Here is a 21145-nt window from a genome sequence, read left to right on the forward strand (position 1 = left end):
ACACCCTAGCAACCACCTAGCAACACCATAGCAACTGCCTAGAACTCCATAGCAACCACCTAGCAACACCCTAGCAACCACTTGGAACACCATAACAACTGCCTAGCAACACCCTAGCAACCGCCTATAACTTCATAGCAACCACCTAGAATACCCTAGCAACCCCCAAGCAACCACCTGGAACTCCATATCAACCACCCAAAAACACACTAGCAACCACCTGGAACACCAGAGCAAATGCCTAGCAACACCCTAGCAACCAGCTATAACTCCAAAGCAACCACCTAGCAACACTATAGCAACCACCTAGAACTCCATAGCAACCACCTAGCAACACCCTAGCAACCACCTGGAACACCATAGCAACCACCTAGCAACACCCTAGCAACCACCTGTAACACCATAACAACTGCCTAGCAACACTATAGCAACAACCTAGCAACACCCTAGCAACACCCTAGCAACCGCCTATAACTCCATAGCAACCACCTAGCAACATCCTAGCAGCCACCTAGAATACCCTAGCAACACCCTAGCAACTGCCTATAACTCCATTGCAAATGCCTAGCAACACCCTAGCAACCGGCTATAACTCCATAACAACCACCTAGCAACACCCTAGCAACCACCTGGAACACCATAACAACTGCCTAGCAACACCCTAGCAACCGCCTAGAACTCCATAGCAACCACCTACCAACCACTTAGCATACCCTAGCAACCACGTAGCAATGCCCTAGCAACCACCTGGAGCTCAATAGCAACCACCTGAAACTCCATAGCAACCACCTAGCACCACCCTAGCAACAGCCTAGAACTCCATAGCAACCACTTAGCATACCCCAGCAACCACCTACCAATGTTCTAGCAACAACCTGGAGCTCAATAGCAACTACCTGAAACTCCATAGAACCACCTAGCAACACCCTAGCAACTGCCTCAGACATCATAGCAACTACCTACCGCTGTTCACTCCGTTCAGCACAAAGTCGACTTTGCGTTGGCGGCAACCACACTTCACAATTTCTGCAGGAATTGTCTAGTTTTTATTATTCTATCTTTCCACCCATTTTTTGGACCGCTACTCCTCCCAGAGTTTTCGCACCACATACACGAGCAATATGTCAAATCGAGCGGCCTGATCGGGAATGGTGTGCTATTACTTTGTGAAAAGTTTGGGTGGACGGCTTTTGAACTATTTGAATTTTTGTGGGCAATTTTTCCCATAGAGAATGAATGGCTGAATGTTCACCTTTGTGATGTCACAATGCTCTGTCTTCTCACCCTTGTGATGTCACAATGGTCTGTCTTCTAGCAGCAGTACTCTGGTCTCTCTCTAGATTTGAACATTCTGCCATTCATCTCTATAGGGAAAAAATGCCCACAAATTGTCCAATGCCTCATTGGCCATGGTAGAGAGTCGCTTGTCTATTGGTGTAGATCAGCCTCGCCCTCCTTCCTGATTGGCCGATGTTTGATATTCCATAACTTTGGAACCATTTGTCATAGAGAACTATGGGATGCGACATTGGACTCAGTAAAGACCTAGCAACCGCCTAGAACTCCGTAGCAACCCCCTTGCAACATCCTAACAACCGGTAGTAACTCCATAGCAACGACCTAGCAACACCATAACAACCAGCTAGAACACCCTAGCAACCGTCTAGAATTCCATAGCAACCACCTGGAACACCATAGCAAATGCCTAGCAACACCCTAGCAACCGGCTATAACTCCATAGCAACCATCTAGCAACACCATAGCAACCACCTAGAACACCATAGCAACCACCTAGAAACACCCTAGCAACAACCTGCAACACCCTAGCAACCGCCTATAACTCCATAGCAACCACCTAGCAACATCCTAGCAACCACCTATAATTCCCTAGCAACACCCTAGCAACCGCCTATAACTCCATAGCAAATGCCTAGCAACACCCTAGCAACCGGCTATAACTCCATAGCAACGACCTAGCAACACCATAGCAACCACCAAGAACTCCATAGCAACCACCTAGCAACACCCTAGCAACAACCTGGAATACCATTACAACTGCTTAGCAACACCCTAGCAACCGCCTATAACTCCATAGCAGCCACCTAGCAACATCCTAGCAACCACCTAGAATACCCTAGCAACACCCTAGCAACTGCCTATAACTCCATAGCAAATGCCTAGCAATTCCCTAGCAACCGGCTATAACTCCATAGCAACCACCTAGCAACACCATAGTAACCACCGAGAACTCCATAGCATCCACCTAGCAACACCCTAGCAACCACATAGAATACCCTAGCAACCACCTAGCAAGACCCTAGCAATCACCTGGAACACCATAACAACTGCCTAGCAACACCCTAGCAACTGCCTATAACTCCATAGCAACCACCTAAAACATCCTAGCAACCACTTAGGATACCCTAGCAACCACCTAGAACTCCATAGCAACCACCTAACAACACACTAGCAACCACCTGGAAAACCATAGCAAATGCCTAGAAACACCCTAGCAACCGGCTGTAACTCAATAGCAAGCACCTTGCAACATCCTAGCAACCACCTGGAACACCATAACAACTGCCTAGCAACACCCTAGCAACTGATTATAACTACATAGTAACCACTTAGAATACCCTAGCAACCACCTAGCAATGCCCTAGCAACTGCCTAGCAACAGCCTAGCAACCGCCTAGAATTCCATAGCAACACCCTAGCAACCGCCTATAACTCCATAGCAACCATCTAACAACACACTAGCATCCACCTGGAACACCATAGCAACAGCCTAGCAACCGCCTAGAATTCCATAGCAACACCCTAGCAACCGGCTATAACCCTATAGCATCCACCTAGGTACACGATAGCAACCGCCTAGAACTCCATAGCAACCACCTGGAACACCATAGCAACGACCTAGCGACACCCTAGCAACCGCCTATAACTCCATAGCAACCACCTAGCAACATCCTAGCTACCACGTAGAATACCCTAGCAACCCCCTAGCAACACCCTAGCAACCATCTAGAACTGCATAGCCACCACCTAGCAACACACTAGCAACCACCTGGAACACCATAGCAAATGCCTGGCAACACTCTAGCAACCACCTAGAACTCCATAGCAACCACCTGGCAACACCCTAGCAACCACCTGGAACACCATAGCAACCACCTGCAACACCCTAGCAACCACCTGGAACACCATAACAACTGCCTAGCAACACCCTAGCAACCGCCTATAACTCCATAGCAACCACCTAGCAACATCCTAGCAACCACCTAGAATACCCTAGCAACACCCTAGCAACCGCCTATAACTCCATAGCAAATGCCTTGCAACACCTTAGCAGCCGCTATAACTCCATAGCAACCACCTATCAACAGCCTAGCAACCACCTGGAACACCATAGCAACCACCTAGCAACACCCTAGCAACCACCTGGAACACCATAACAATTGCCTAGCAACACCCTAGTAACCACCTATAACTCAATAGCAACCACCTAGCAACACCCTAGCAACCACCTGGAACACCATAGCAACCACCTAGCAACACCCTAGCAAACACCTGGAACCCCATAACAACTGCCTACCAACACTCTAGCAACCACCTATAACTCCATAGCAACCACCTAGCAACACCCTAGCAACCACCTGGAACACCATAACAATTGCCTAGCAACACCCTAGTAACCACCTATAACTCAATAGCAACCACCTAGCAACACCCTAGCAACCACCTGGAACACCATAGCAACCACCTAGCAACACCCTAGCAAACACCTGGAACCCCATAACAACTGCCTACCAACACTCTAGCAACCACCTATAACTCCATAGCAACCACCTAGCAACATCCTAGCAACCACCTAGAATACCCTAGCAACACCCTAGCAACCGCCTATAACTCCATAGCAACTGCCTAGCAACACCCTAGCAACCACCTAGAACTCCATAGCAACCACCTAGCAACACCCTAGCAACCGCCTAGACCTCCATAGCAACCACCTAGCAACACCCTAGCAACACCCTAGCAACCACCTAGAACTCCATAGCAACCACCTAGCAACACCCTAGCAACGGCCTAGAACTCCATAGCAATCGCCTAGCAACATCCTAGCAACCACTTAGAATACCCTAGCAACCCCCTAGCAACACCCTAGCAACCACCTGGAACACCATAGCAATCACCTAGCAACACCCTAGCAATCACTTGGAACACCATAACAACTGCCTAGCAACACCCTAGCAACTGCTTATAACTCCATAGCAACCACCTAGCAACATCCTAGCCACCACCTAGAATACCCTAGAAACACCCTAGCAATTGCCTATAACTCCATAGCAACTGCCTGGCAACACCCTAGCAACCGGCTATAACTCCATAGCAACCACCTAGCAACACCATAGTAACCACCTAGAACTCCCTAGCATCCACCTAGCAACATCCTAGCAACCACCTGGAACACTATAACAACTGCCTAGCAACACCCTAGCAACCGCCTATAACTCCATAGCAAATGCCTTGCAACACCCTAGCAGCCGCTATAACTCCATAACAACTGCCTAGCAACACCCTAGCAACCGCCAATAACTCCATAGCAAATGCCTTGCAACACCTTAGCAGCCGCTATAACTCCATAGCAACCACCTATCAACACCCTAGCAACCACCTGGAACACCATAGCAACCACCTAGCAACACCCTAGCAACCACCTGGAACACCATAACAATTGCCTAGCAACACCCTAGTAACCACCTATAACTCAATAGCAACCACCTAGCAACACCCTAGCAACCACCTGGAACACCATAGCAACCACCTAGCAACACCCTAGCAACCACCTGGAACCCCATAACAACTGCCTACCAACACTCTAGCAAACACCTATAACTCCATAGCAACCACCTAGCAACATCATAGCAACCACCTAGAATACCCTAGCAACACCCTAGCAACCGCCTATAACTCCATAGCAAATGCCTAGCAACACCATAGTAACCACCTAGAACTCCCTAGCATCCACCTAGCAACACCCTAGCAACCACCTGGAACACTATAACAACTGCCTAGCAACACCCTAGCAACAGCCTATAACTCCATAGCAAATGCCTTGCAACACCCTAGCAGCCGCTATAACTCCATAACAACTGCCAGGCAAAACCCTAGCAACCGCCTATAACTCCATAGCAAATGCCTTGCAACACCTTAGCAGCCGCTATAACTCCATAGCAACCATCTATCAACACCCTAGCAACCACCTGGAACACCATAGCAACCACCTAGCAACACCCTAGCAAACACCTGGAACACCATAACAATTGCCTAGCAACACCCTAGTAACCACCTATAACTCAATAGCAACCACCTAGCAACACCCTAGCAACCACCTGGAACACCATAGCAACCACCTAGCAACACCCTAGAAACCACCTGGAACACCATAGCAACCACCTAGCAACACCCTAGCAACCACCTGGAACCCCATAACAACTGCCTACCAACACTCTAGCAACCACCTATAACTCCATAGCAACCACCTAGCAACATCATAGCAACCACCTAGAGTACCCTAGCAACACCCTAGCAACTGCCTATAACTCCATAGCAAATGCCTAGCAACACCCTAGCAACCGGCTATAACCCCATAGCAACCACCTAGCAACACCATAGTAACCACCTAGAACTCCCTAGCATCCACCTAGCAACACCCTAGCAACCACCTGGAACACCATAACAACTGCCTAGCAACACCCTAGCAACCACCTATAACTCCATAGCAAATGCCTTGCAACACCCTAGAAACCGCTCTAACTCAATGGCAACCACCTAGCAACACCCTAGCAACCACCTGGAACACCATAGCAACCACCTAGCAACACCCTAGCAACCACCTGGAACACCATAACAACTGCCTAGCAACACCCTAGCAACCACCTATAACTCCATAGCAACCACCTAGAATACCCTAGCAACACCCTAGCAACTACCTATAACTCATAGCAACCACCTAGCAACATCCTAGCAACCACTTAGAATACCCTAGCAACCCCTAGCAACACCCTACCAACCACCTGGAACACCATAGCAACCACATAGCAACACCCTAGCAATCACCTGGAACACCATAACAACTGCCTAGCAACACCCTAGCAACCACCTATAACTCCATAGCAACCACCTAGGAACACCCTAGCAACCACCTGGAACACCATAGCAACCACCTAGCAACACCCTAGCAACCACCTGGAACACCCTAGCAACACCCTAGCAACCACCTATAACTCCATAGCAAATGCCTAGCAACACCCTAGCAACTGGCTATAACTCCATAGCAACCACCTAGCAACATCCTGGCAACCACCTAGAATACCCTAGCAACACCCTAGCAACCGCCTATAACTCCATAGCAAATGCCTAGCAACACCCTAGCAACCAGCTATAACTCCATAGCAAACACCTAGCAACATCCTAGCTACCACCTAGAATACCCTAGCAACACCCTAGCAACTGCCTATAACTCCATAGAAAATGCCTAGCAACACCCTAGCAACCAGCTATAACGCCATAGCAACCACCTAGCAACACCCTAGCAACCACCTGGAACACCATAACAACTGCCTAGCAACACCCTAGCAACCGGCTAGAACTCCATAGCAAACACCTAGCAACATCCTAGCAACCACCTAGAATACCCTAGCAACACCCTAGCAACCGCCTATAACTCCATAGCAACCACCTAGCAACATCCTAGCAACCACTTAGAATATCCTAGCAACCCCCTAGCAACACCCTGGCAACCACCTAGAACTCCATAGCAACCACCTAACAACACACTAGCAACCACCTGGAACACCATAGCAAATGCCTAGCAACACCCTAGCAACCGGCTATAACTCTATTGCAACCACCTAGCAACACCATAGCAACCGCCTAGAACTCCATAGCAACCACCTAGCAACACCCTAGCAACCACCTAGCAACACCATAGCAACCGCCTAGAACTTTATAGCAACCACCTAGCAACACCCTAGCAACCGCCTATAACTCCATTGCAACCACCTTGCAATACCCTAACAACCGCCAAGAACTCCATAGCAACCACCTAGCAACATCCTAGCAACCACTTAGAATACCCTAGCAACCACCTAGCAATGCCCTAGCAACCACCTGGAGCTCAATAGCAACCCCTTGAAACCCCATAGCAAGCACCTAGCACCACCCTAGCGACCGCCTAGAATTCCATTAAACCACCTAGAACTCCATAGAACCACTTTGCAACACCCTAGCAACTGCCTCAGACATAGCAACTACCTACCACTGTTCACTCCATTCAGCACAAAGTCGACTTTGCGTCGGCGGCAACCACACTTCACAATTTCTGCAGGAATTGTCTAGTTATTATTATTATTATTATTACAGGTTTTGGTTTAAAGGTAGGACTGTTACACATGAGGGCCCCTATGATATTTATTAAAATTAAACTGAGTGGCCAGTTGGCTACAGCAATCAATCAAATATTCAATATTTAAAAGGTCACAACTTTTGAAACGATTCCGGCAGAAAGTTGGGACTAGTGTCCCTAGATTCCTCTCCTCACGCCAAAGAAAAAAGTATCTATCTTTGTTTATCTTTAACGCCAACTTCTGCTCTTAACTGTTTCATTAGCCCAGTACATCATATTTTAGTTTCATTTCTTGATAAGTTCACAACAGAACAGCTGAAGACTGTTCCTGTGTCCCAAATGAAAAATCTAATCACGGCATAATATGCACTCAAACAAGTATTTAAAGTATTCATCTAATTAGCTAATGTGTCCAGTGTCATTGGTGACAACACACCAGCCTTGAAGGAACAGATTTGACCACCCCTGGTGTTGACTGTCTGCTTGAACCCATGTATCGCTGCTTGCAGCTATTATTATTATTATTATTATTATTATTATTATTATTAGTCCAAACTCTTATTAGAATAAGGTTTGAAAACACATTGCTTACCTTTTTAAATTTCCTGTATTTTTCCAATATTTGGTCTTCCATTACCTGCAATAATACAGACAATTAATAACTTTTTAGGAAGCTGAAATCCAGAATCCACTCTTTTTTAAAATGAGTATCTTTATTAATAATCCCAGTTTGCTTCAACCTCTTCAGGAGCATGAGACCCGCATGTACTTTCCTTTGAAACATGTGATGTCAACTGCTGCTTCTTTCCACTCTACAATCCACCAGTTAAGCTTGCACTGACATTAAGGAGGCCACTTCATGCGTAGATTGAGCAATCAGGTTTTTGGTGCTCAACTAACCAGCAACAATGCCTTAACAAAAAGAGCCTCCCAACAGCACACTGATTCCACAGTGGAACCAAAGCCTGGCTCCAGAATCTGGTTCAGACACCCTCTAGAACAGTGGTGTCAAACTCGTTGCCATGGAGGGCCGTGTGTATGCAGGTTTTCATTCCAACCAATTAATGCTGCCTTAATTGAGTCCAATTACTCATTCAGCCATATGCGTTTAACTGCATTGAAGCACAGAATATAAGAAAATTTTTATTTAGACAATGCGGGTCACCATAGACGTCGGGTCACCATTGTGCACAAACCTGCATCCCTAATTCAGCAAATAATTTAACTAATTATATAATCAAGATTTGAGGCTGGAATGAAAACCTGCATACACACGGCCCTCCATGGCAACGAGTTTGACACCACTGCTCTAGAACATGCTAGAACACACTAATCTGCACTCAAATGCATTTCCTCTAGGAGGTAGACACATTATTACATGGCTCTTTTACCTTGTACTCCTTTGTTCCAGGGGATAGGGTCTTGATCTTGGAGCCCAGCTGGACAAACATGTGTGTGACACTACCAATGCAGGCGTGCAGGTCTCTGTACTCATCATACTCTGCACAGAAATCCTCCTTGTACTTCTGCCACTGCTCAGGGCTGGAGATGGGGCCATATTTCCTGAGGATAGAGCCAGTCCCCCCAAGTTAAAGATCCAAGCCAAAGAGCGACATACGGAACTGGGGGCAAGAGATCAACAAACTGGGGTATATGAAGGAGACCCAGGGCATTCATTTCGACTTGCACTTTTACTGTTAGTTCTTATTTTATTATTAGTTTTATTATACTATATTTTATTTATTCACTTTCATGTTTTTTATTTAAACTTACGTTCTTTTTAACATACTCTTATTTCCACTTTTTATGTTCAGCACTTGGAGTTGCATTTGATGTATGACTTGTGCTATATAAATAAAGTTTGATTGACTGATTGATTTACACAACCATGGCAATAAGACAATCATTGAAATTAATTGATATTTATATTATATTGTATGTATAGTCATTGTATCCTGTAGCCTGCGGCCATTTCATTACTGAGGTTGGGTCCTCAAACACAGGGTGAATAAACACCTGAGCCATTAAACAATATGTTGCAGGTTAAAATCCCACATGAGGGCACCACTTTTGCCTCTCTGAGCAATGTATTTCAATTTTTATATAAATATCAGAACTCAACTACTCAGTAATAGATAGGTAGTAGTTTTCTCCATATTGTAAATAGAACATGGGGCTAAGCTGCACTTTTGGCCTGTGTGTGGCACTGTAGAACTGGAATATAAGATGAGTTACCAACTTGGTAATCATGATCCACAAGTTAACTTGTATTATTTTATCTCAATGTTGATAGTTAATATTCCTGTGACATTTGGTTTATTTCAGGGAAAAACATACTCAAAAATACCTGAGAGAGTAACCTCATCAATAGCTGGCATATAGCAAAAGACATGGAAGACATTTATGCTACAAGAGTAGGAAAAAATGCATTTAGTTTTTTTCTGAGAAACACATTTAATTGACACATTATATGATATTAAATACATGTGAATTAAGTGTAATAATCTAGAGAGAGAGAGAGGTGTCATGTCTGACCCCTTCTGAATTAAAGATTGTGAATGTCATTATCTGCACATCTACAAAGGTACTATACAAATAAATATTATTATTAGCAGTCACCAGCTCTATATACTCACTGTAAGTAATCTGGCAGCTCTTCAGGGGAGGAAGGAGTGTTAGGTGTTTTTTGATGTTCATGATCTGTAGGTGAACACAGGTAAAATCAAGTAAAGACAGCTGAAGTCTACTACAAGGCTGACCAGCTTATTTACCATCTCTGACCACTGAGCCGTTGGGTTCGTACAGAGTGCCACAGTCCAGCGCTGCCCGGAAACACAGCCGTTACTCTGTCAATCAGTAATGCAGGGCTCAGAGCTAAGTGGTAGTCTGTCAAGGAACATAGACTCATTGGTCATGAGACATCTTTTACGATAACCACTCTTAAAATACATAGTGTTTTATTATATTCAGCTGGAACATGATTTTCTCCTCTAGGCTATACATTATAAACATGTTGATTGCAAAAATAAATAAATAAAAAAGAAATGATAAAAATTATGATAGCATATGTTGTGTATGAATCTCAGTGCCATTACCTTATCTTAAGAATTTAACAATGAGAAATCATTTAGGTAAATCTCACAGCAGAATTTTTACAAGTTATTTTTCCTGTTCAGATCATGAATTTGAGCCAATGACATTTTTAACAGACGGAATGATAATAATGAAATAATAAATCAAATAAATAATCTCATGGCCTCCCGTGGCTTCCTGTTTCACTGTGGTATAAAAATGAGGTAACACACATATAAAGTCCATGTGTGATCCAGCATATTGGGAAAGCTAAAGAACTCTCAGGAAAAAAAAAAACAAGTCAGGAGATAAAGATACCACTTTCTACTATTAGGTAAACAATGAAGTTCACTACCTCGGCAACAGTAGTAAACCTGTCTGGTAGAGGACACAGTGAGGCAGATGGTTGAGAGAGCAAAGAATTGAAGGCCAAAGTTGAAGATCTGCAAAATCTGGTTGTATCTTGTGGGCACAAAATCAGACCACCTCCATGCTAATAAGCGTTCTTGTTGGATTGCCAGAAAGAAACTCCACTATTGAGGGCAATGGAGTTTGGAACTCCACTGGAACTTTGATTGGAACCAGGTGTTATGTTGGAAAGTATACCATGCATATATATTAATTATGTGGTCCACTTTTGATGTTATGGGCTTGTTTTTTGTCTACTGGTCTTGTTAGGGTCAACAGAATCCTGAACTTCAGCAAATGCCAAAACATATTGGCCAAAATCCTGCTTCTCTCTGCTAAGATGCTTGAACTTGGCTGCAAAGGGATCTACCAGCAATACAATGATACCAAGCATACATCAAAATCGATCAAGAAATGGCATTCAAAACTTTTCAATGGATATCTCAGTCCTCAAGCTTCAATTTGAATGGGGCAGCCCACCAGCTTCATTATCCCAATAAGATGCAGATCACACAAACTCTGCTGAACATTTTTGCAATTGATACATAAAATCTGCCATTGATTTTCAGCCTCTTTGAAAATTGTACATAGCAGTTTGATATGCTATCTGTACCCTATAGTTTTATGATAAACACATTGTTATATATATGTTATCTTTATTCTAAAGGGATGTTAATAACTTTTGGAGCAAAGGTTGTCATTTCCTTGAGCAGTTTTATAGGCGCCTGGTGCCCGGGATTGCTGCTTGCAGAGGCATTTGTAAATTTTGTTTTTCTCCTAACAGACAGTAAACAAAAAGAAGAAAGATGTGGCAAAAGCTTTATGTAAATTATGAAAGAAAAAATCTATTGATAACAAATCAAAAAAGAAGAGCAAGACACAGCTCTGAAAGATGATGATGAGGCTGTAGTTTCTCTAACACTTACCAGAACGATTCAGAAGTACACTGAACTTAAAAAGCAAATTCGGGTGACATAGTTATTGATTAAATAAAAAAATTGAACTATTAGGAAATTAAATGAAAATGCAAAGGAAATGAAAGGATGTTAGAATTAAGGCAACTGAACATTTGCCCTCAAGAGCATTTTCACATACAGCCAATGCCTTGATTGTTAATTAAGCAAGTCTTTTTCTGTTTTGGAGTATTATAAGTGACTGCTGTCAGGATCTATGCCATACATTAAGGAATATTTACAGAAATGTACATTTTAAAAAAACAAAAAAAAAACATGTGTAATGTTACCGGCTCTTTAACCATTTGAACAAAGTCATAGAGGTGAGCAATGGAATGTCATTGTTAAAAAAAACTGACTGTATACTATGTGTATCTCACTCCTGGAGGTTTATCATTTTGTTGTATTTCATATGCAGCTGCTTAACTGTTGATGTTTTTTTACACATAATAATATGCTAAATATCAGTGTAAATCAAGACAATTTATATATCTACACAGAACCCCACAAGAAACAAAGTACCATAGACCGTGACCCCAGGGATCTTCACTAATCCAAGATCTATGCTTCCATCTAAAAATGTCGAAAACCATCGCTTTAAAAAAAGTTATTTTGCTGATGTTTGGAGAGACTAATTAGAAATGCAACCCTTGTCTTCAAGAATATTTCCCTTAAATCACTTCAGCTATCTAGCTATCCATCTATCATCTATCCATCAATTTATTTGCTAATATCTGTATTTGACATCTCTAGAAAAGGTAGGGAAACTAATTGCATTCAAATTTCTAAAAGGTTCCCATCGAAAATTGAATATTCATGAGAAAAGAGAAGTAGGAGATAATAAATGGATTGGACTCATATTCAGAATTTTGCTAATTGTTGGCTATAGCCAGATTGGGGTCCCTGACACAAAAAGACATGTGTGAAAGGGTCCAAATGCAACTCAGCGAAAGGCTCTGTGGCAAAAGCCCGCTTTGACACCACAAGAAGTCACTGCCATCAAAGGTAGACAATAAGATATATACACAACATGGCCAAAAATATGTGGACACCCCTTCTAATTAGTGGATTCATTGCTAACAGGTGCATAAAATCAAGCATGCAGCCATGCAATCTCCATACACAAACATTGGCAGTAAAATGGTTTGTACTAAAGAGCTCAGTGACTTTCAACATGGCACTGTCATAGGACGCCACCTTTCCAACAAGTTAGTTTGTCAAATTTTTTCCCTGCTAGAGCTCCCCTGTTCAACTTTAAATGCTGTTATTGTGAAGTGGAAATGTCTAGGAGCAACAACAGCTCAGCCGTGCAGCGGTAGGACACACAAGCTCACAGAACGGGACTGCCGAGTGCTGAAGCACATAGTGCATAAAAATCGTATGTCCTCAGTTGCAACACTCACTTGTGCGCTTGTGCATTCATCCTAGTTGATACAGTGCAAGCTTCTACTCAGTTCACTTCAGTAGCGAAAGGTGTTCTAATTTGGCAATATTTTATTACAGGAAGATGCTGTATTGTTATTAAAATATGTTGTTTTTAGATCTATTTTAACCTCTTAGCGCAAAGCCCCTAGTGGTCGGCACGCCGGCATGCCGAGATTACTGAACTCAGACATTTGGTGCCACTGCAACCAAAGTATGAGTTAAAAACAGAAACGCATTGTTTTAGTTTCATTAGCCGATGCCCGAATACGGAGTTTCGCAGCACCACCATTGTCGCTCTGGTCGTTCATTTAACACGCACCCGCTCCCTGCAGTCTCATCTACAACTACACCCCCCACCCATTACATAATGGACAATACTGTCTATCTTGGCATTCATAAAAATATTTTTTCACCATTAAAAAATCGTATTCCGTCATAGCAACAAGATAAACCCGACAATAGCCCTAAGATATGCCAATACAGCAGTGAAAACACTGCTCACTGAATAACAAAATAAATGAGAAAAAGTTTTTAAAAATGATACCATGTCATTCTACAGTCAATATCTGGGACTAAATATCGAATAAATATACAACCTTACCATTGGTTTTATGCGTAGAGATGTCCCTTTTGAGACGGAGTGGTCATATATTGTCTCGGACAATCCGTTACGGGAAATGCATTTGTGATGCCTGGGTACCTTCCAAAATAGCTGTGCATAATACCCCACGTGTTGTTTATAGCAGTGTCGCCCTTTTTAGTACAGATGGCTTTATTGACAATTCATTTATTCAGTAGGTGAGAGTATAAGCTTTCTAACGATGTATAAAATTGTCTAATTTTTCTTTTGGAATAGCGTTTTATAGGTCAGCGTAACCAAAATATTTCTTATCATCACATTCACTTACGCATTCGCTCTGTGGTAGCAGTAACGAAATGTGGTCAACGATTTTTCATAATTTCTTTGAAAATACTATTATTATTGAGGACTTCTAGGCATAGCTAAGCCAAATGTTTGCTGATAGACCTAGCTCAGAACGGGTCTCACGGAGGCCCCCGTACTGGTGTATCCCGACGTGCACTGCCCATTCATCGTCGACACCGAAGCCAGTAACGTGGGGCTGGGAGCCGTCCTCTCTCAGGAGGACAGCAACGGAGAGAGAGCTGTCACCTACTACAGCGGTGCCCTGAGCCGGGCAGAGCGAAACTACTGCGTGACCCGCCGAGAGCTGCTGGCCGTAGGCACTGAGGCACTTCCGACCCTATCTCCAAGGTAGCCACTTCTGCCTCCGCACTGACCACGCTTCGCTCACCTGGCTCCTAAATTTCAAGCACCCGGAGGGCCAAGTCGCACGATGGCTAGAAGAGCTACAAGAGTGCGATTTCCAGATCGAGCACAGGGCGGGGCGGCACCACACCAACGCTGACGCCCTGTCCCGCCATCCCTGTGCTGAGCTAGATTGTCAGCACTGTCAGAGCCAGGTGGAGCTAGCGGTGGCTACCGCTAACATCAGCGAGGCGGGGTGGCTGCCAGTGTCACAGGAGCAGCTGCGGGAAGGCCAGGAGGCCGACAGCACACTAAGAAATGTGAGGGGCTGGCTGGAGGCAGAAACACCGCTGCAATGGGCTGAGGTCTCGGCTGAGGGGCCCGAGCTCAAGACCTACTACGGGCAAAGGAGGAACTTTGAGCTGCGGGACGGGCTGCTGTATTGGCGGTGGCAGGCACCCGGGCTTGGAAGCAACCTCCTCCAACTCCTCGTTCCCCGAGCGCTCCGCCCCCTAGTCCTCGGGTTGGTGCATGGCTCGGTGGGGGCGGGCCATTTCGGGAACAGCAAGACCTTGCGACGATTGAGGGGGCGCTTTTACTGGCCTGGGTGCCGCCGGGACGTGGAGCTGCACGTCCACTGCTGTGACTCCTGCACGGCATGCAAGGGGCCTACTAAGTGCTCCCGCGCCCCTCTGCAATGCTACGTGGTGGGGGCCCCGATGAAGCGAGTGGGGGTGGACGTCCTCGGCCCCTTCCCTGTCACTGAGGCCGGTAACCGCTACATTCTTGTGGCTATGGACTACTTTACAAAATGGCCCGAGGCGTACGCGGTGCCGGACCAAAGTGCTGCAACAACAGCGGGGAAGCTGGTCGAGGACATTTGCCCATTTTGGGGTCCCCGCACAACTCCACAGCGACCAGGGGCGAAATTTTGAATCGCGGGTGCTGGCTTAGGTCTGCAGTTGGCTCGGAGTAGCCAAGACCCGCACAACTCCACTCCATCCCCAGAGCGACGGACTGGTTGAACGTTTCAACAAGACCCTGACTGCACAACTCGCCATCCTCGCCAGCCAGCACCAACGAGACTGGGACCGCCACCTGCCCCTGGTCCTGTGGTCTTACAGAACTGCCATACACAAGTCCAGCCTCTGCACGCCCGCCGCCCTGATATTTGGGCGGAGCTCCGGACGCCTGTGGACTTAGTGTTCGGGGCCCCGCCCGAACACAGGGAACCAGCCCGTACAGAGGCCTGCTACTTCCACCAGCTGCTGGAACGACTGCGAGTGGCACACAACTTCTCTTGCCAGGCCCAGGACACTGCAGGACTGCGACAGAAGAGCGCCTATGACCAGCACTGCAAGGGGCAGGCTGCCCAGTGTGCATTGCCGCGGGCCTGGGGAGATCTTGGAGCAGCTGAGTGAGGTGACGTATCGCATGCGCATGCCAAATCAAGGGCGCCTGGTGGTGCTCCACCAAGACCGACTCGCGCCTTACCAACCACTCGCCACCAAAGACGTAGCTGGCGGACAAGAAGGTAGCAGCCCTGTCCCCTCTACACCACCGGCAGCGGAGGAAACGGCACAGCCTACCACAGGCCGACCCACTCGGAAGCGACGGCTACCAAATTATTTAGTTGACTACGAGGTAAATCGCTTAGAAATTGTGGGTCGTCGGAGACTAGCGACCCTTTAGATGGGGGCTGTATGGCGATCTTGCCTGTGTTGTATTCCCTGCCTGTCTCCCGTTTTCCCTGTTTTGTGTGTGTTTCGCGCTGTTTGTTTCCTGCTGTATGCAAATCTATCCGACCTTTGTGTGGTGTGACGTTAAGGCAGCGTGATTGGTTTGTCTACTGTGCCTTGGTAGCCAATCACGGCGAACCTGGGGTTTTGACAAAAGCAGGTTTCGCCCAGCTATCTTGGTCAGCCTACGAATTGCTGTTGAAAAGATGTCACAAATAAAGCGAAGCTCCCCAGGAGCGATTCGAAAGCAGCCAAGCCCGTCTCCGTCTCTACTTCCTCGCGAAACTGCCACAATATATTTCTATCCCCTTCTGTCTTACACCAGAAAACGATGTCAGCTAGGTCTATCAGCAAACATATGGCTTAGCTATGCTCAGAAGTCCTCAATAATAATACCATTTTCCAAGAAATTACGAAAAATCGTTGACCACGTTTCAGTAGGTGCAGCGCCTTTTACTGCTACCACAGAGTGAATGCGATAAGAAATTTTTCCGTTACGCCGACCTAAAAAACGCTATTCCAAAAGCAAAATTAGACATGTTATACATCATTAGAAAGCTTATACTCTCACCTACTTAATAAATTAATTGTCAATCACGCCAGACTGTACTAAAAAGGGCGACAATGCCGTAAACAACACGTGTGGTATTAAGCACAGCTATTTTGGAAGGTACCCAGGCGTCACAAATGCACGTATATTTGTGGATTGTCCAAGACAATATATGACCACTCAGTCTCAAAAGGGACATCTCTAAGCGTAAAACCAATGGTAAGGTTGTATATTTATTCAAGACTGTAGAATGACATGGTACATTTTTAAAAACTTTTTCTCGTTTATTTTGTTATTCAGTGAGCAGCGTTTTCATTGCTGTATTGGAATATCTTAGGGATATTGTCGGGTTTATCTTGTGGCTATGACGGAATACGATTTTTTAATGGTGAAAAAATATTTTTATGAATGCCAAGATAGACAGTATTGTCCATTATGTAATGGGTGGGGGGTGTAGTTGTAGATGAGACTGCAGGGAGCGGGTGCGTGTTAAATGAACGACCAGAGCGACAATGGTGGTGCTGCGAAACTCCGTATTCGGGTATCGGCTAATGAAACTAAAACAATGCGTTTCTGTTTTTAACTCATACTTTGGTTGCAGTCGCACCAAATGTCTGAGTTCAGTAATCTCGGCACGCTGGCGTGCTGACCACTAGGAGCTTTGCGCTAAGAGGTTAAAATAGACAGTAGACAGCGACTCAAATGACCTGTTAAACACACAGCTATGACGCTCCTCACCTGGCCAGTAGCCTGTGGACCAACTGCCTCTCTTCTTCATGGTAGGCAGGCCAGTCACTCTGGACCTGCTTATACAACTCATCCTTCAGACTGAAGCTGTGGTCCTTGGGGTTGAGTTTGGCCACCTGGAAGAAAAGAATGAACATCTCACTTCTTGACTGCACTGTAAAGGATAATGGATGGTATATGCTGAAGTATTCCAGGTTACCAGAACAGTTAAGAATTTTCTTGCAGCATAACTTTTTCCCCCAACACACACACACACACACACACAGACGCAGCATCAGTCATTTAGCATTTAGGCCGACGCCATTGTCGAAATCCCACCCTGCAAATTGTTCATCACTTTCTCCTTGTCCTGTCATCATTTCCAAATTAACAGCTGGGAAATTTAAATCACCTATAACAATAGTCTCACCTTCCTGACAAGCTTGTTTTATATTTCCAAAGAGCATTGAATTCACACTACTGTCTGTAGCTAGCAGTCAGTAACACACCAACAGTAAGGCCTTTTTCATGTGCCCCGATGAGATAAATCAAAATATTCCTGGAATCTCCTGCATATTAAGATTTTATTTTACATAGAAAGCTATACCACCACCTCTCTTACTACATCTATCCTTCCTAATGTATTTGTACCCCTCTATATTAAATTCATCCCCATCCTCCTCGCTAAGCCATGTCTCTGTAATCTTAACTATGTCATAGCCCCCACAATCATGCCAGCCTCAAATTACAATTTTTTTATTTTTATAATTCTAACAATTATAACAAGATACCTCCATCTGCCCACAGCTCTTCCCAAATAGACAGAGTGAACAGCACTCCAAATAGACATTATTGAGCGATGTTACACTTTAGCTGCACCCCCACTAAAATTGTGGAGCACAGGGAAAATTGTAAATCAGAAATGTGTGTGTGTGTGTATGTGTGTGTGTTGTGTCTTTATGGCCCCTAGTCTCACCTCTTCCAGCACTGATCCCAGGTCAGCTTTGTCTTTGAGGCTGGCTTTGTCTCTCTCCATCCACAGCAGTAGCTCAGGTTTCCTGTATGGCTTCAGAGCCAGCAGGTGTATGATCCGGTCTCTGAGTAGCCGGTGAGCCACTGAGCTGGCGCCTGGCCCTGGCCCCAGTGCCTCGCCCTATTTGTTGTTTGGGGAGTGCTTGTGGAAGCTGTCTGGCGTAGAGGAGGCGCCTGGCTTCTTCTGAACACATTTTCCTGAAAGTATAGCACATCAATTTATAAACTACAGGTTCATTAATGATCCACAGTGAGCAGTATATTTAATATTGTACATTCAGTACATTATAGTACATACTGGGGCTGATCTACTGGGGTAGCACAGGGGGGCATCTGCCACCCTAACGACAATGTCTTGCCACCCCTAATGCCACCCTAGCGTTGTGTTAAAATACACTTTCGGTGACGTTTCATGCAAGTGTCGCTACGGTTAAACGTTGAATGTTAATTCTAGAATTGAAGATGTCACATATCACCCTTCCTCGAAAAATGGTTCAGCCCATAGCTTCTCAACCATACAATTTCTAATTCTATGTTCTCAACAAATGTCGGTGTCAGGGGCAACCGGCGCTCTGACCTATGATTGATAGACGACTGTAACTTGAATGTACATCTCCGTGCTAATTGGAGATTTCTGCACTGTGAAATCACGCGGGCATTTCAGAATTCAAGACGGACTGTCGATTATCAAGCTGAGGAAATCACCAAAAGGTAAGTGTAATCAGTGAAGTGTAGCCTAATTAATGAATCATGCTAAACAAAGTGTAAATTATCCTGTTTTCTTTAACCAAATAACATTAGCGTTAACGTTAACTTTAATGGTTTGTGACCTGATGTTCCTGATGTTCCTAAACGAATCCTGTCAGTTGATGTGCATCATTTGAATGTAACTCTATCTTACTAAGGCCTATGTTGAGTAGACAGCCAATGCGGTTGTAATAAAAACCATTTGCGTTCAACTATGACTCAGAGTAGACTATCAAATCTGGCTATACTCAGTACTGAGTCCAAACGTACCAAAGCATTGAATTTGGATGAGTTTGTGAGGCGGTTTGCTCGCCAACATGGTAATCGCCGCATTCAACTCTTGTAGAATGATCATTACATTACATTACAGGCATTTAGCAGACACTCTTATCCAGAGCAACTTACACAACTTTTACATAGCATTTTACATTGTATCCATTTATACAGCTGGATATACACTGAAGCAATTCCGGTTAAGTACCTTGCTCAAGGGTACAACGGCAGTGTCCTTACTCGGGAATCGAACCTGCGACCTTTTGGTTACAAGCCCAGTTCCTTACCCACTGTGCTACACGTCCGATCAACTGAACAGTCATTCTATGACTTGGCCTTGGGCATGTTATATTGTGTTAACACGTTAAAAAAAATTAACACATTAACGCATTTCGCAATATGACCCCATACTTCCCCCATACTTCCCGCACAATTCTACCCGCGCTGCACTCCGTCGCTCTAACGTTATCTGAGACAAGATGGATCCAAAAGAGAAGGAGAAAGAAGCTCTGCTTGGCCCTCTAGACAGGAGATTTGAGTTTAAAAAATACAAAGATGGAACGGTTAGTCAACACGTAGTGATTTGCATGCACTGCAGGAAGGAGTTTTCGTTTCAAGGAAGCACTTCAAGTCTGAAGTACCATCTCATGCATTTGACAGTGCTGCTAGTGCAACGCTCGCCTTGCATCAGAGCACTCTCACTGAGCGCAGGTCAATAAGTAAGTCTACCTCGGAAAGGCTGACTAACACAATTTCCAAATGGATTGAAAAGGACTGTAGACAAATTAATGTTGTCGAGGACAAGGGTTTCGCTGAAGTTTTGAAAGTTGCATCCTCCGACGCATTCTACAAGCCACCGTCAAGAGGCACAGTAATGACGAAAATCCACGAGCTGTATGAAACTGAAAAGAAAATAAAAGAAGGTGTTTTGGCTCTAGCAGAATATATTGCCCTGACAGGACACCACTGGACCTCAGTGAGTAACCGTAATTACCTGGGTGTAACTGCACATTTAATCACTAAGAAATGGGAATTGAAGTCGTTTGCTTTAACTGTAATGAAAACAGAAGATCGGCACTTCGTGGAGGCCTGTGCTGAACAGTTCCTAACTGTAGCAAGGAAGTGGGCAATTGAAGAAAAAATTACAACTGTGGGGACCGACAGTGCGCGCAATATGACAGCTGCAGCGAGACTTCTTCCGTTTGAGCATATGCCCTGCATAGCTCACATCTTACAGAGAAGCATCACTGCAAGCCTCTCTGAGAGCGGATTTGTGAATACGTTGGCCAAGTGTCGCAAGGTTGTCGTTCTCTCCCTCTCCACCTTCACTAATGTGTGGTGAGCTTTCTGGCGCAAAATGGCTGCCGTGCATCACCCAGGTGGGTGCTACACATTGGTGGTGGGTGAGGTGAGTTCCCCTTCATTGTAAAGCACTTTGAGCATTCGGAAAAGTGCTATATAAATGTAAGGATATTCTATATATTCTATATTTTTTAAACACAGCCCGGCAAATGCCGTGGAGCTTCAAGCACAGCAAGTGACCCT

General features: G+C 44.9%; 1 long non-coding RNA gene across 1 annotated transcript in view; it reads right to left on the bottom strand.

Annotated features, from left to right (window-relative positions):
• Positions 1-18755, bottom strand: part of LOC118228461 — a 55246-nt gene extending 36491 nt beyond the window's left edge. Inside the window, exons 1-5 of the long non-coding RNA XR_004765496.1 lie at positions 18525-18755; positions 17561-17685; positions 10045-10108; positions 8800-8971; positions 8001-8045 (exon numbers count right to left, since the gene is read on the bottom strand). This is a non-coding gene — a long non-coding RNA (uncharacterized LOC118228461). The remainder of the gene's footprint in view (positions 1-8000; positions 8046-8799; positions 8972-10044; positions 10109-17560; positions 17686-18524) is intronic.
• Positions 18756-21145: the final 2390 nt, after the last annotated feature.

The sequence above is a fragment of the Anguilla anguilla genome, chromosome 5 (assembly GCF_013347855.1).
Source record: "Anguilla anguilla isolate fAngAng1 chromosome 5, fAngAng1.pri, whole genome shotgun sequence".
In the NCBI taxonomy this organism is placed as follows: domain Eukaryota; kingdom Metazoa; phylum Chordata; class Actinopteri; order Anguilliformes; family Anguillidae; genus Anguilla; species Anguilla anguilla.